The sequence below is a fragment of the Saccoglossus kowalevskii genome, chromosome 17, assembly GCF_978046115.1.
Source record: "Saccoglossus kowalevskii chromosome 17, keSacKowa6.1, whole genome shotgun sequence".
Lineage (NCBI taxonomy): Eukaryota > Metazoa > Hemichordata > Enteropneusta > Harrimaniidae > Saccoglossus > Saccoglossus kowalevskii.
The window spans coordinates 1,787,533-1,803,613 of NC_140657.1; the positions used below are offsets into that span (position 1 = coordinate 1,787,533).

The window sequence follows — 16,081 nt, forward strand, 5'->3', positions numbered from 1 at the left end:
AAGATATTGAAGAATATATAGAAAAAAAAAGTGCAGACAAATTTGGTTGAGAAAGTCTGGTGGTTAATGCCCAGACTATACAGTAATTAAATTAATATAATTCAATTGTTACATTTAGCTCTAGAAATTGGCGGCAATCAATCGTTTGAAAGTGCTGACTTAATATCACTAATACATCATTGTGTCTATCTGTCTAAAGAACACCTGCCAAATTTTTCATTATTCTAAATAGCAATCTCTGATCTGTAAATTTGTTTCACCAAACATAACCTGAATTAGGTGACTACAGTAACTGAAACATTTTTTTTTGCCTCTTTGTCTTACTCCCCATTCTGGAGATATTCTATGCACTGTATTTGCTCCATTATAAACGCATCTCTTATAAAAGCAGACTTTTAACCGAAAAAATGGTTCATTGTTAGTTCCCGTTCGGACGAAGTCCGAAAACAGGACTTATAATTCGGTCTTTGTCAGTCCGTCCGAACTTGTATCTCAGAATCCTTTGGACCAATTCCGTTCATTCTTTGCATGTGCCTAGTACTTTATGTGGGACATATGCACATGCAGTGGTTTAGCGATTCAATTCAAAATGGCCGACTGGCAGCCATCTTGTTTTTTGAAAATGTTGTATTTTGAACATGCTTTGTCAGTTTTCATTCAAACTTGGTACATAGATTATACATGTTAGAATACATGTCCTCCGACCATCCGTGAGTCCTTTCATGAGTCCGTCTATCCGTCTGTGCGTCAGTCTGTCCAGAGCTATATTTCAGAATCCTTTGGATCGATTCCGTTCATTCTTTGCATGTGCCTAGTACCTTATGTGAGACATATGCACATGCAGTGGTTTAGCGATCGATTCAAAATGGCAGACTGGCAGCCATCTTGTTTTTTGAAAATGTTGTATTTTGTACATGCTTTGTCAGTTTTCATTCAAATTTGGTACATAGATTATACATGTTAGAATACATGTTCATGACATTTGTTTCAAAATCTGATCAAGGATGGCCGATTGACAGCCATCTGACTTTTTGGCCTTTTCCACAATTTATGTATCTTTTCATTCGTATTTGGCACATACAACCCCTTCGCTTTAATATGACGAGCACAAAGAGAACTTTCAAAAATTTAACGGGGACTGTGTCATTTTCAATGACTTGTTTACTGTATCATCAAAGAATTACCAGAGGTACATTACTTGGGGTTTGCAACTCGCATAGTACTGTATGGTGACATCATGTCAAGATCCCATTCAAGTCTCATCTCGTAGATAGCGAGACTGAGGCTACGACCTTCTGACATGACGCATATGAATGTTCAAGGTTTGTAATGAAAAAAATAAACATTTCTTGTCACTATCATAGTGAAAAATGTAATACATCGAAAATGTACAGAAAATATAGTTCTCGTAATCTGTCATATCGTGGGCAGCTATTTTGATCCACCTGGACATCCCAGTATCCTAGTTACCTTGGGCATGCGCATTCACATTTTTTCTGAGTTGGAACGTTTATGCGAGAGCGAGATTGTGACGGGATCTTGGTATCATGTCACCGTAGTTACAAACCCCAAGTAATGTACCTCTGGTATTACTTATTTTGACCATAAACACACCTCTGTCATCAATGTAAACACATGTGCTACTGATACCTTGTACTCTCATGAAGACACATTCTTGTTTGCAACGATTATGTTTACATCTCTGGTGTGAATAATTAATTTATGCCAGCATAAAAGGAAACAAAAAAAGGAGATGGTGGGGGAGGAGGTGGTGTTAGAACTAGTATGCCATACCTGTGCTGGCATTAAAACATGTATACAAACACAAATGGGTCTTTAAACGCAGTCTTTAAATGGTCTTCAATTGCAGTGGGTTTGTCAAGTTGAGTGTCATGGTTAACCTTTTCACCCAGTTTTTTGCCCAAATTTTTCTGCACTTTTTTTTTTATAATTTTTCAAGCTTTTGACATTGAATTCTAATTTCGAAACCAACAGACAAAATTTGAGTAAATTTTCAGTTTTTACTCAAAAATTTGACTATTTTTCTCAAAAATGTGACTATTTTTGTTCTAATCTTCTGAAGAAAAATGCAGACTATAAACAGGACTATTTTGTGAATTTGTGATTAAAAGAAGGAACTGGTGGTGAAAAGGTTAACTGTATTAAAGTTTATTAACTTATTTCAAATTAGAAAACTGTCTTCTTAATGTGTCAAATTTAAAGCAGTTTAGACTTTCATATAGACTTGTATATGTGTATGACGTGCTGCTTTGTTTGAACATGTTTAATATATGTATACGTAAATAAGGGTATGACATTTAACCCTCACATTGAGATGTAATAAAAAAAATGCTGTGCAGAAGTAGGAGAAATTCAAATTATTAATATATCTTGAAATTCTTCAAATTCTGTCATGGCTCTTGATTGCTCGCTTATCAGAAAGGATCTACATTCAAATCAATTCCTGCTAATTCCCGTTATATTGTACATTGAGAACAATAGCAAAAAGTCTTAGTTTTGTAACTGGGTAAAACTCAGCGGCATTACCTGCGGAACATGAGATAGTTATATGCTTCCATGATTCTTGATCATTGCTCTCAGAGTAATTATATCAAGACCTTTCCCTGCTGTGGTGTTATCTCTCCTTCTCTAGTTGCCGACCCCTGTTACTTTCGTCGTCAACCATGCTTCCAAACAGATCTTGCTGACGCCACAATCCATTCGTTTAGTGTGGTCAAATAGTTTGAGAACTTTACATTTGATGACAGAAGTGATTGGTTGTAGTTGTTTTTTTTGTCTTAGATGTTCAATTTTGACATTGCCTACTTGTGCTATGTGATTTTGAAAGACTTTCAGCGTCTGTAGTGCAGCTGAAGTCCAGTTGATGCAATCTAAGACTACTGGAAGAACATACTGGTATTGTACATGCTTGATTTTATGGCGTATGGCAGCTGTGAATATTTACTCTTCAGTGTTTAATCACATGGGCTACTGATATTAAGCAAAACTAATAATTCAAGTCACTGCAATAAAGTTGGTACCAACAAAATTGAAAAAAAAAATTCCAATGTTGTCATTAAAATTGTTATATTACATTATTAAGATAACTAAATGTTTGAAAAAATAATTTGTCAAACAATTAGTCTGAATTCTTGTGGAAAATGGCAACATTTGTAGTTTTTGGCTCAACGGACCATAGGTTCGCTGAGCCTATGGGATGTGTTTCTGTCCTGCGTCTGTCGTCCGTCTGTCTATCTGTCTGTACACGACTTCTTCTCAAAAACCGCCGAACCGTTTGACTCGATTTTTGGTGTGTGGATGCCTTGATGAGTGTAGATGGTAATTTGTTCATGAGAAGTCGATCTGCCAAAAATTATGCAAATTAGCCCCCCAAAACTATAAAATTTCTTCTATGCTACTATGACACTAAGTGGTCTACAGTGCTGATATTGATAGTTCATGTGCCTTGGGTTGTCCTCTATCAGTTTTGTTAATTTGGTAAGGAAATTTTCAATTTCCTAATTTTGGCGAATATTTTAAAATGGTCATTTTTGGTCAACAATTCTATTTTCGACTTCTTCTTCAAAACCGGTAGCCTGAATGCTTTGATACTTGGTGTGTATGTACCTTGTGTTGACATCTACTAGATTTGTTCATCCCATGGCCATATCTTCAATTCTCTAATTTTGGCAAATATTTTTGTCATTTTTGGTTAAAAATGGAATTTCAACTAACCACTATTTCCAATGCTTTGGTGTTAGGCATACATGTGTTTATTATTCCATTGACAACTTTGTGTGGTTGTTTGGCGATATTTCATTTTAAAGTACAAATTGTTGACATCTTCAATTCTCTATTTTTAGCAAATATTTTGTCATTTTTCATCAAAAATAGTACTTTTGACTTGTTCTTCAAAACCAGTAGTCCAAATTCTTTGATACTTGGTACACATGTAGCTTGGATGACACTTCACCCAGTCACTAAAAGTGGCCAAATTTATCAAAAATTTCAGAAATTGTCGGAAAATAGACAAAACTTGGGAAGATTATACAATGATGCCATATTGAAATTATATGCTCACAGGGAGATATGTAATGTTTCCCATTTGTTCTGTCAACTGTTTCTCATTCTCACATAGCACATGGTAGTTCTAAGTTTTCTTTGATTGGTCTATTGTGATTGTAATGAAAACATAACCACTCAAGATATTTAAATGTGTATAGACATGATTGATTTTGGTCGAACATTATGCAAATTGCCTAATTTACATACCAATATTTAGGCTATTTTGGTGATATCTTGAGAACCATTTAATGTTTTAATAAAACTTGGTGCATAGTTGGGGAAGTTTCCAGATATATTTAGTTTTTGGTGGAAATTTATGCAAATTATCTAATTTGCATATCAGCTAGTGAAATTCAAGCTATTTGGGTGCTATTTCAAGAACCATTCAACATATTTCAACAAAACTTGGTATATACATGTATTACGAATTCAGATAAATGTAAATATCATGTTATTCTCTCAAACACGCTGGAGTTCTTTTTAAGCTCTTTGATTCTAATTTTATTGAATATTTCTGTTATTTTTGTAAAAAATTCCACTTTTAGCATTATGTTTTATTGTCTCACTCACTGCCTTTTGGGGTATTTGTCATATACAGCACTAATCTTTTGTACAATAGCCGTTGAGCAACAGGCCATTGGCCTATTTTTTATTGGTTTTCATGGTGACATCACGTCTGGAAATTTAGCTCAATCACATGGGCCGAAAAATTCGGATTATTATTATACATATAAATTTAAATTGATGCAAAAAATTAATTTAACTCTTTCAATTTTCTTTTGCCATATTAGTGTTTGCTGTACATATTAGTGTCCCATGCAGTTGTCAACCTCCTATATTATGTCCTTCTCTCCATTTACAGTGCAGTGAAGACATACAAATACACTGTACTATATTTTCTCAAAGACATTTTCTCATGTCTTTGATTTTCTCTTTGTATAAGTTCATGTAAATTTCAGAGGTGTGTCTGTGGTCAAAATAAGTCGTATTTTAATGATTTAGTGTATAACAAATGTGATATTTGCTTTATATGTACTTTCAATACAGCAGATACGTAAAATGAATTCATTAATTATACCTAGGTAATTTCCCATGAGATTTCAATATAAAATGTTGTACTTGGTTCATTTAATTTCTCATAAATAATAAATAGCTACTCTAAACGGTGCCAGATAATTACTTGTTGTAATAATACTTGTCGCATCTCATAAACTAGTGTGTCCTTTCTGAATTGTTAATTTGATTCTAGAATACTGTTGTGATATTTTTAGATATTTAATTTGACTCAGAGGGCACTGTGGTATTGTTAATGTTGAAACTTCCTTAGCTGTTCATGTAACAATTGTTTTTATTGCATCTATTTATATTGTGTATATTTATATGTATACAATCTTTGCAAGCATACAAACACAACGAGTGACAAATAAATTCAAAAATATGCTGCCCATATGACTGTGGTGACTGAACTTGATTTATCAGTCATGAAGGACACTGTCGTGCTTGAAAAACAGAAAGATTCTTGATTCAATAATTCAAAAAGTATATTTATGATAGCATACCCAACATGGGAGCCATAAATACATAGTGATATCTGCAGTGGATATACCTGCTGGTATATACCTGCCCCTCCCATCACTCACATACTGCTTCTATCAAAGCCCACTGTAACCCAATTATGTATTACACTGTCCCTCTATAGACAGGTATACAAACAGCAATCATTTGAAATGTAAATCTATCTGTGATCTTTCTAGGCAAAACAAGTAAATAGGCAAAACAACCTTGCAGATGTTTGAAAATACTTTTATTTTGTTTAACCGCAGATTTTAACAATATGTTTTCTGTTTTTTGGACTATCGATTGATGTTAAGAAAACCAAACTCAGTTGTATTAGATATGGGTTAACTAGTTCAAGATCCATGGATTCAAATTTTTGCTTTTATAATCTCTGACATTAAACCTTTCCTCGGCCATCCTTGTACGGACCCTTTCCTTGACTGTCCTTGTACGGCTACTGTTTGTGTACATCTATATACATGTATGCAGCATTAATTATATGTTTCACTGTTGTCAGAAAGGTGTGAATCATTTTTTGAAAGTAAATTTGGTATGTTTCCAGACTTCATTTTGCATTAATGTGAGTTAATAATCATTTATCTACAACATGTTATGAGACTTTCACCACCAATAGCTGTGATAAATTACAAGCCATGAATGAAAAATTATGTCATCACCCACAGGAAAGTCAATTGAACTTTAAACAAAAAAAATTTCACAAACAAATATTTCAATTTGATCAATAAATCAGAAAATTATATTTACTGGCTAATTTATCTTTTCTCAGTTTGTTCAGTGGCTATATTAATTGGTAACTAAAATACAAAGAAATAAGCCACCAAAGCTATTTTATTCTGATTAGAAACATATAAATATATTGGTTGTCAGCATTTCACAAAATAAAAACATGCTTTATTTTTTTAAGACTTTTTGAAAAATTGTGATCAAAATCACAGTAGGCCTTGGAAAATTATTGCTACATTGTCCAAAATTATGAAATTATAGAAAAATGTTTACACAAAGTACACCAGCTTCTCCTTTACCTATTAATTCAATAATTGAAATGGCAATTTTCATTATTATGACAATAACCTTCTGTTTGCTTTTTACATGTACCTTCTGTTTCTGTTAATGACATAATTAAAGGAGCAATATGGACAAGAATGTGTAATTTTTAGTATTGTTGTTTAATACTTTATTTTGATAAATACAAATGTACATTGGACTATGATTATTTGTGACATGAAAATGCCGTTCATATAGTTTTCGTTCGATAAAACAATAAAATTCTCCACTATACATATGCACTGGGACTTTTGGTATGTATCATAACAATCATTGCACATGGATATTGGTGGTTGTAATTTTTCAATTTTGTTCTGCAAATGATATAAATATAGTAGTCTGATTTGGTCTACAGCATGGTGTATCAAAAAAAAAAAAACAATATTAAAAAATAAATGTTTTCACCTATATTGTATCTTTAATGCCTTTGTTTCTTTTTTTCAGTTTAAACTTTTGTTGGTGTTTTCCCACACAGCATTTACACTGATGCTGTTCTCAGACCCTTATGTGTTTGAATTTTGTTTCATCGATCTCTCATTCTACTTAGCTCTCTCATGAGTACCAAGTCGTGTATGTTCACATGCCTTCTTGACCCTGCCGTACCTTGATGCAGAAGCTTGTACCTGTATAGTAACTGCTTTCCTAACACCTGCTTCTACCACAATAAGTATTAGTTATTAATGAGAAAAGTGGATTTGTTATCTGTTTACAATTCCATTGTTCTATTAAATATACATTAAACAGTTGCTATGGCGTCAGAATTATTTCAGTTTCAGATCTACTTGACTGTACATATGTTGTCAACACATGTATCCAGACAACTTCCTTAAATTCCTTGTTATAGCATTGTAAATAACATGAACAACTTCTGTGTTAATTAATGGTTATGGCTGTGCAAACAACTGATTTTTTGAGTCTTGTGCTAATTCTATAATTGTTGACTTCATTTCACTCAGAATGTTTCCTGTAAATATACTAAAAATGACAATCTTTTCTGGGTTTCTTTTTTAATTCAGCTAAAATAACACTTTGTAAACATATACAGTATAGTCTGAGAAAAACTTAACCCCTGTGCTGGCTATCAACTTGCATTGCTTTTTCATAAAAACTTAACCCCTGTGCTGGCTATCAACTTGCATTGCTTTTTCATAAAAACTTAACCCCTGTGCTGGCTATCAACTTGCATTGCTTTTTCATAAAAACTTAACCCCTGTGCTGGCTATCAACTTGCATTGCTTTTTCATAAAAACTTAACCCCTGTGCTGGCTATCAACTTGCATTGCTTTTTCATAAAAACTTAACCCCTGTGCTGGCTATCAACTTGCATTGCTTTTTCATAAAAACTTAACCCCTGTGCTGGCTATCAACTTGCATTGCTTTTTCATAAAAACTTAACCCCTGTGCTGGCTATCAACTTGCATTGCTTTTTCATAAAAACTTAACCCCTGTGCTGGCTATCAACTTGCATTGCTTTTTCATAAAAACTTAACCCCTGTGCTGGCTATCAACTTGCATTGCTTTTTCATAAAAACTTAACCCCTGTGCTGGCTATCAACTTGCATTGCTTTTTCATAAAAACTTATAATAAATGTATATGTAATTATAATTTTCATAAATTCTACTTATATTAGACATATTTTTTTTATTACATACAATCTGTCCATTTTGGACATGGTTAACAGTTACACAAGGTTTAACCATTATTGGTTTGTCTAGTCTTGTATAGGGATACCCTGGCCCACTGAATAACAAGATAGATGGATAGAGCATAACCCAAAATAATTATTGACAAATATCAATCATTTCTAAAAAATTATGGACCATAAATTAACAAATGGCAATAAACAGTCCTGGAAGGAACAATTAAATATTTGTTGAAATAATCAAAATGAGGAAAATAAATTAAAGTGATAGGGTCGTCACCTGCGCATGCCCGGGAATTGAGTCCCAAGCGATGATAACAACACACACTAAAACACAAAGGCTCATGGGTAGACACTTGTTTGTAAACAATGACATGCTATGGCCATCTGACGCATGTGCAGGTGACGACTCCCTCGCTTTAAGAACATAGCTTATTAAAAACAGACTTTGGAATAGAAAAATACCTTAATGAAACAATATGAGAAAAATTGTGACGAAGTTTAGAATCAGTGACCATGATTTGGAAATCAAATTAGGTAGAAGAAGAAAAGAATAGATTTTGTAAAAAATGCAATGAAAGAGTAGTTGAGAATGAAATTCACTTCATCCTAGATTGTGAATTATATAAAGTGGAAAGGAATTCTTATTGAAAGAATGTGTTATCAAAACAAACCAGAAAAAGGGGAAAGACTAAATAAATATTATGCAATTGTAGTATTGCATTGGCCAAATATTTATAAAATACAATAAACACAATTATATAAGAACAATGAGGTTTTATTTCTGTAATACATATTTCCTTTTTAGTGGTTTCTCATTATGTAGTATTTGTGTTTGGTTGTGAAATGTATTTTATGTTTTGTCTTTACCATACTACCATAATGTTTAAACTTTATATATACATCACACACTACATATATACATAGACTCATAATTCAGTGTGGCTGAATGGCAGAAATTTTATGCAGAGTGGATCTTGGTCATGCATGGACAATTTTTTTTTTAAAACTTGGTTTGTCTTTCAGATCAGATTTAAAATAGCTGACTGGTGGCCATTTTGTTTTTATGAATGCCATTTTAGAGCCATATCTCTGACATGGTCGAACTGTTCATGTTCAAACTTTACATTTTTCTTTAACTAGATAACTCCCAAGGATTGTGTAATGCAATTATTTGTTATATTTTATTGGATTAACTTTGCATAATTCAGGAATAAAAATGTGATTTTGAGCTAGCTAAATTTTGAAATTACATTTGATCATTTTATAAGGTACATGTGCACCGATTGTGAATTATTGTAATTATAACGATGCCTCTCATCATGCCAAATCAGTTAGCAAATTATGCATCACACCCCCTTCCAACCAAGGGACCCCATCCCACCCCTACCCCCACTCCTTTAGCTGGGTGTTATTCTCACTGTAATAATACCATGAGCCTAGCATAGAATGTTGACTGCTAAGTGAACCTCTAATCTCCCTAACCGTTATGCTATTGCTTCAGTATAGAAATAATTCAATTTGCCATACATGTAACCCGTGTAACCCATCCCATTCCAGTAACACATGACCTTGTAATAAATGAAGTATGGCTGATAATTGGGACCAGCAGCTTATGGAATTTTAGAGTTCATTACTAATTATAAGTGCGCTATGTGAACTTGTATTTCACTGCAGTTTTCAGCTCTGCTGTCTAGTTGAGTGGAGCTTATCATATAAGTGATTGTCCGTTGTCGTTCGGCGACCGTCATTGTGACTTTTTCAACTTCTTCTTGAAAACTACAAGCCTTATTGCTTTGATACATGATGTATATATACCTTGGGCAGACCTCTCTTAGATTTGTTAATTTCGTGATGATATCTTTAATCCTCTAATTAGTTCCCGTATGTGTGTGTGCAACTTCACACATACATCATACATGATATTATACATATGTACATCAATGTGTTTTACGATCTGATTCAAAATGGCCGAATGGTGGCCATTTTTGTGCTAAAAAATCATCAAATATCAAGCATTTCTGACATTTATCGATGGATTTCGTTCAAACATATAACATACATTAGACATTACGGGCTCCTGATGTCATTTTATTTTTCAGATCTGATTCAAAATGGCTGACTGGTGGCCATTTTGTTTTAATGATTGGGCTTCTAGAGCCATATCTCTGACATGCTTTGACTGATTATGTTCAAATTTTATATATTCGTTATACATCATGTCATAGATAGACAGATATATTGGTTTGATGATCCTATTCAAAATGGCCGAATGGTGGTCATTTTTGTGCTAAAAAATCATCAAATATCAAGCATTTCTGGATGGATTTCGTTCAAACTTGGTACATACATTAGACATTACGGGTTCCTGATGCACATCATTTTATTTTTCAGATCAGATTCAAAATGGCTGTCTTGTGGCCATTTTGTTTTAATGAATGGGTTTCCAGACCCATATGTCTGACTTGTTTTGACTGATTATGTTCAAATTTTTAATATTCATTATACATCATGTCATAGATATACGGATATATTGGTTTGACGATCCTTTTCAAATGGGCCAAATGGTGGCTATTTTTGTGCTAAAAAAATCCTCAAATATCAAGCATTTCTTGCATTTATGGATGGATTTTGTTCAAACTTATAACATACATTAGACATTACAGGTTCCTGATGCACGTCATTTTATTTTTCAAAATGGCTGACTGGCGGCCATTTTGTTTTAATGATTGGGCTTCTAGAGCCATATCTCTTAAATGCTTTGACTGATTATATTCAAATTTTATATATTCGTTATACATCATGTTATATATATATATATATATATATATATACACACACATGTATTCAAAATGGCTGATTTTTGTTGTTTTTGGTAAAAAGTGATATTTTCAAAATCTTGTTGAAAACAGCAAATCCGATTGCTTTGATGCTATACATGTACATGTAGGTACCTCAGGTAGACCTCTCAGATTTGTTCATTTTCTAATGATTTCTTCAGTTGAAATGTGCATTGCTAACAGCGGAGCAGTCTCAGTCGAGAAGTTACTTGTTATATTAATGTTATACATGTATCTACATGTACTGTATGTATCTTCAGGCAGTTGTTCACTCATCTTCAGTCACTGTTTTTCTCTCTATACACATTGTTGTTTAATTGACCTTTTTTTTAATTTTAACTTTTTTTGAAAACTGCAAGCCTTATGACCCCTGCATTATTTTTTCTTTTCATGACTTGTATATATTTTGATAAAAAATGCTGCTTTTGACATTTGTCTACCAGTCACTGAAACCTAATTTGAAACCTAATTTTGTGTGAAGTTACTTGCTATAGGCCTACATGTATATGAACCCTGAAAGGTTTTCCTGACAATATATGGGGTCATGCGTAATGCCTTGATATAGTTTCTATACTAGGTACATATCTTTCATAATTCAACAATAACTACCTTACATTTGAAATTGCTACATGTACTTTAGTAACTCATCCACGTTCTGTTTCTCAACTTAAAGTTTATTATAATTACATTCTCACTGAGATTTGTAGGAAATTAACCTCACATTGACCTTGGCAAAGATCATAGGAGTTTTAGTGCTATTAAGTTTAAAATATATTTAAAATATTCTTAAAATAAAATTGCTAAACCAACTGAATTTATCATTTTTCATGAAGATCACTGTGAGAGGTGCATAGAATACAAAGTGAAGTTCACGAATGCAACAAAATCCTGAAATCGTAGAAATTTCTAAGAGTAAAAATTGAAAGTTTACAATTCTACTCTTTGAATGAATTTGATCAATACATGTATATGTGGGCACAGCAGCCTTGTCTATTTACTACTGTATGTGAATTAATGTAATATACAATTAAAGCCGCAAACGGCATCAGCGGGGCCCAAGCTATCGGATACTTATTGTACAATTACTGAGGTCACATGATTGCCATTAGGGTAATTTAAATGACCAGTATCATGCGATCAAAATGCAGTTGGTTCCGTGTATTTCCAAGATTGGTGATTTTCTGGATAAAAAATGAACCATGTGCTTATGCTTCATGAGGTTGTATGATTATATAGTAACATCTGTTGTTCAATACCTTCATTATGACATTGCCACAACAGTGTTTTAGGTATCACATGATCTACTATTGTGACATTCCAATGAAAGAAGCCATCTCCAGTGTGTATTACACTTGCAATATTTTTCTTCAATTAAACCAATGCACCACATATAATTGCACAATTTTAGTTTTCACAAAATCAAATATGGCAGACTGATCAAAATAACTTTATACTACATGTACTACTCTTTAAAAACATTGGCTAAACATGCTATATCCAAAATATCATGTTGATCACTTGAAGCACTCATGAGAAACAAATGTTGGTTATTTTTGTTGAAAATCCAAGATTGCCAAGTGACTGATCAAAATTATAATATTTTTCTCATAACAAGCTATGACCATACATGTTATATACAAAGTATCAAGTTGATTGGTTGAAGCATCCAGGAGAAACAAATGCCCAAACTTTTGGTAATTTTTGCCTAAAATCAAATATGACGGCCAAACCATCTGACTGATAAAGATTATATAATTTTTCTCATATGAAGCTTTGCCTAACCCTGTTAAATCCAGTAGATATAGCACCTTTGAGAAACAAATGCCCAAACCTTTGGTCATTTTTACATATCATCCAAGATGGCGACCAAACCATATGACTGATATTGTTTTTCTCAAATGAATTATATTATTTTTCTCATATGAAGCTATGGCCAGCCATGCAGTTTGCAAAATATCTAATTTATTGGTTGCAGTACCTTTCAGAAAACAATTGCCCAAACTTTTGGTCAATTTTGCCAAAAAAATCCAAGATGGCGGCCAAACCATGTGACTGATCTGAATTCGTTTTAAGCTGTCTGAAAGAATTCAATATAGAGATACAATGTAGCAAATTAGAAGATAACCACATAATTGTTTAGAAATCCAAAATGGCAGCCAAACCATGTGACCCATCGAAACAAATTTCTCAAACTTAAATGTGCTTTGTATATTGATGCTAACTACCATATTTGACATGATTATGTTTTGTGGTTCTGAAAAGGAAGATTTTCAAGCATTTTCGGCCATTTTTGGGGGAAAAAAACATGCCAGAATAAGTCAAGTGATTGCTAAAGTTTGTATTGCTGATATCTAATACACATGGGTTGTACTATATGCCATAAAAAAATCTGATCACCTAAACCCTATTCAGAAAGTGGTCAAATAGCCACTTATGGTTTAATTTCAATTCAAAATGGCTGCCAAACCAATTGACCAATCAAAATTCAGAAAGTCAGGTGCATCAGGTCACAATAGGGACTATCAGTATGGAGAGTTTCAGACCATTCAATTCAGCGGTTTTCTCAAACTACTTGACAAAAAAAGTTACGGAAGAAAGAAGAAAGAAAGAGGAAAAAAATACCGGACGATAATAATAAGAGCCTAGACCTTCCGGCTTATACATGTACCAAGGGTAGGCAGGATACAGAGGTTCAAATATTCCCCATTAAATTTCAGATTCAGGATTGTTCCATGTCTAGCCATGTCTTATTGAAAAATTTAACATAATACATATATTGTAATCTTCGCATGATACTAAACTTCATGTAACATTCCCAATACTTTATAGTATGGTGCAGAATATTTTTTAATGGTTTTTATTGACCTATGGTAAGATTGATGTTTTTATTTACTAATTTATGTGCTGAATTCATTCATTTTATAGCTTCACTGTTCACTTTGCATCTGCTTTGTACTTAGCATGTATTAGGCTTAATATGTGTACACTGCAGGTGTTTCTACATGAGTGATGATTAGAAATGTGCTGAGGGTGTTTTAAAGTGTGCCACACACACAATATTGACACAGCCTATCTACATGCTTATATATAATCCCCTTGGTATTCTGAACAGGTTTTGGATCATTGCAGACTTTGAGTGACTCTGTGTAAATTGGCCATATCCTTGCATGCTGTAGGGGAGGTTACATGCTTATATATAATCCCCTTGGTATTCTGAACAGGTTTTGGATCATTGCAGACTTTGAGTGACTCTGTGTAAATTGGCCATATCCTTGCATGCTGTAGGGGAGGTTACATGCTTATATATAATCCCCTTGGTATTCTGAACAGGTTTTGGATCATTGCAGACTTTGAGTGACTCTGTGTAAATTGGCCATATCCTTGCATGCTGTAGGGGAGGTTACATGCTTATATATAATCCCCTTGGTATTCTGAACAGGTTTTGGATCATTGCAGACTTTGAGTGACTCTGTGTAAATTGGCCATATCCTTGCATGCTGTAGGGGAGGTTACATGCTTATATATAATCCCCTTGGTATTCTGAACAGGTTTTGGATCATTGCAGACTTTGAGTGACTCTGTGTAAATTGGCCATATCCTTGCATGCTGTAGGGGAGGTTACATGCTTATATATAATCCCCTTGGTATTCTGAACAGGTTTTGGATCATTGCAGACTTTGAGTGACTCTGTGTAAATTGGCCATATCCTTGCATGCTGTAGGGGAGGTTACAGCTATACATGAGTTGTGAATCCAAGATGATGTACACATGAATGGGGAATATCACAGTTTATATATTTGTCATATTCACAGAAACAATCCGTCAAGTACATGTACAGACAAATTTTTAGTTGTGGATTTTATTGATATATCAAATCATTTCCTGCTCACAGTATTGGCAAATCTGACCGTGCCAACTTCAAAAGTAGTCTGGTACCGTATCACACAAATGTGCTGAGATAGAATTTATGAAATGCTTATCATAACAGTGTGACCTCACACCTAAGTGATAATGCTTATATGATAAAAATTGTTATCCCATGCCACTTGTGTATTGACAGGCAGTCAATATGTTGCGTGTGTTATTAATAATGAGTTTCTAGCAATATGGCATATATGGATATCACAGATTGGATTTTAATTACCGGTACCAGACATATACTTCAATTGGTCTAATACTGATAAACAATGCATATATGGATGTCACAGATTGGATTTTAATTACCGGTACCAGACATGTACTTCAATTGGTCTAATACTGATAAACAATGCATATATGGATATCACAGATTGGATTTTAATTACTGGTACCAGACATGTACTTCAATTGGTCTAATACTGATAAACAATGCATATATGGATATCACAGATTGGATTTTAATTACCGGTACCAGACATATACTTCAATTGGTCTAATACTGATAAACAATGCATATATGGATATCACAGATTGGATTTTAATTACCGGTACCAGACATATACTTCAATTGGTCTAATACTGATAAACAATGCATATATGGATGTCACAGATTGGATTTTAATTACTGGTACCAGACATATACTTCAAATGGTCTAATACTGATAAACAATGCATATATGGATATCACAGATTGGATTTTAATTACCGGTACCAGACATGTACTTCAAATGGTCTAATACTGATAAACAATGCATATATGGATATCACAGATTGGATTTTAATTACCGGTACCAGACATGTACTTCAAATGGTCTAATACTGATAAACAATGCATATATGGATATCACAGATTGGATTTTAATTACCGGTACCAGACATATACTTCAATTGGTCTAATACTGATAAACAATGCATATATGGATATCACAGATTGGATTTTAATTACCGGTACCAGACATGTACTTCAAATGGTCTAATACTGATAAACAATGC

General features: G+C 33.5%; 1 protein-coding gene and 1 long non-coding RNA gene across 2 annotated transcripts in view; both read left to right on the plus strand.

Moving 5' to 3' along the window:
• Positions 1-16,081, plus strand: part of LOC100371922 (divergent protein kinase domain 1A-like) — a 77,343-nt gene that overhangs the window by 15,348 nt on the left and 45,914 nt on the right. The window lies entirely within an intron of this gene.
• Positions 8,220-9,003, plus strand: LOC144353823 (uncharacterized). Its single transcript, XR_013420875.2, has 2 exons — positions 8,220-8,594; positions 8,733-9,003. It is a non-coding gene; the product is annotated as an uncharacterized LOC144353823 (long non-coding RNA).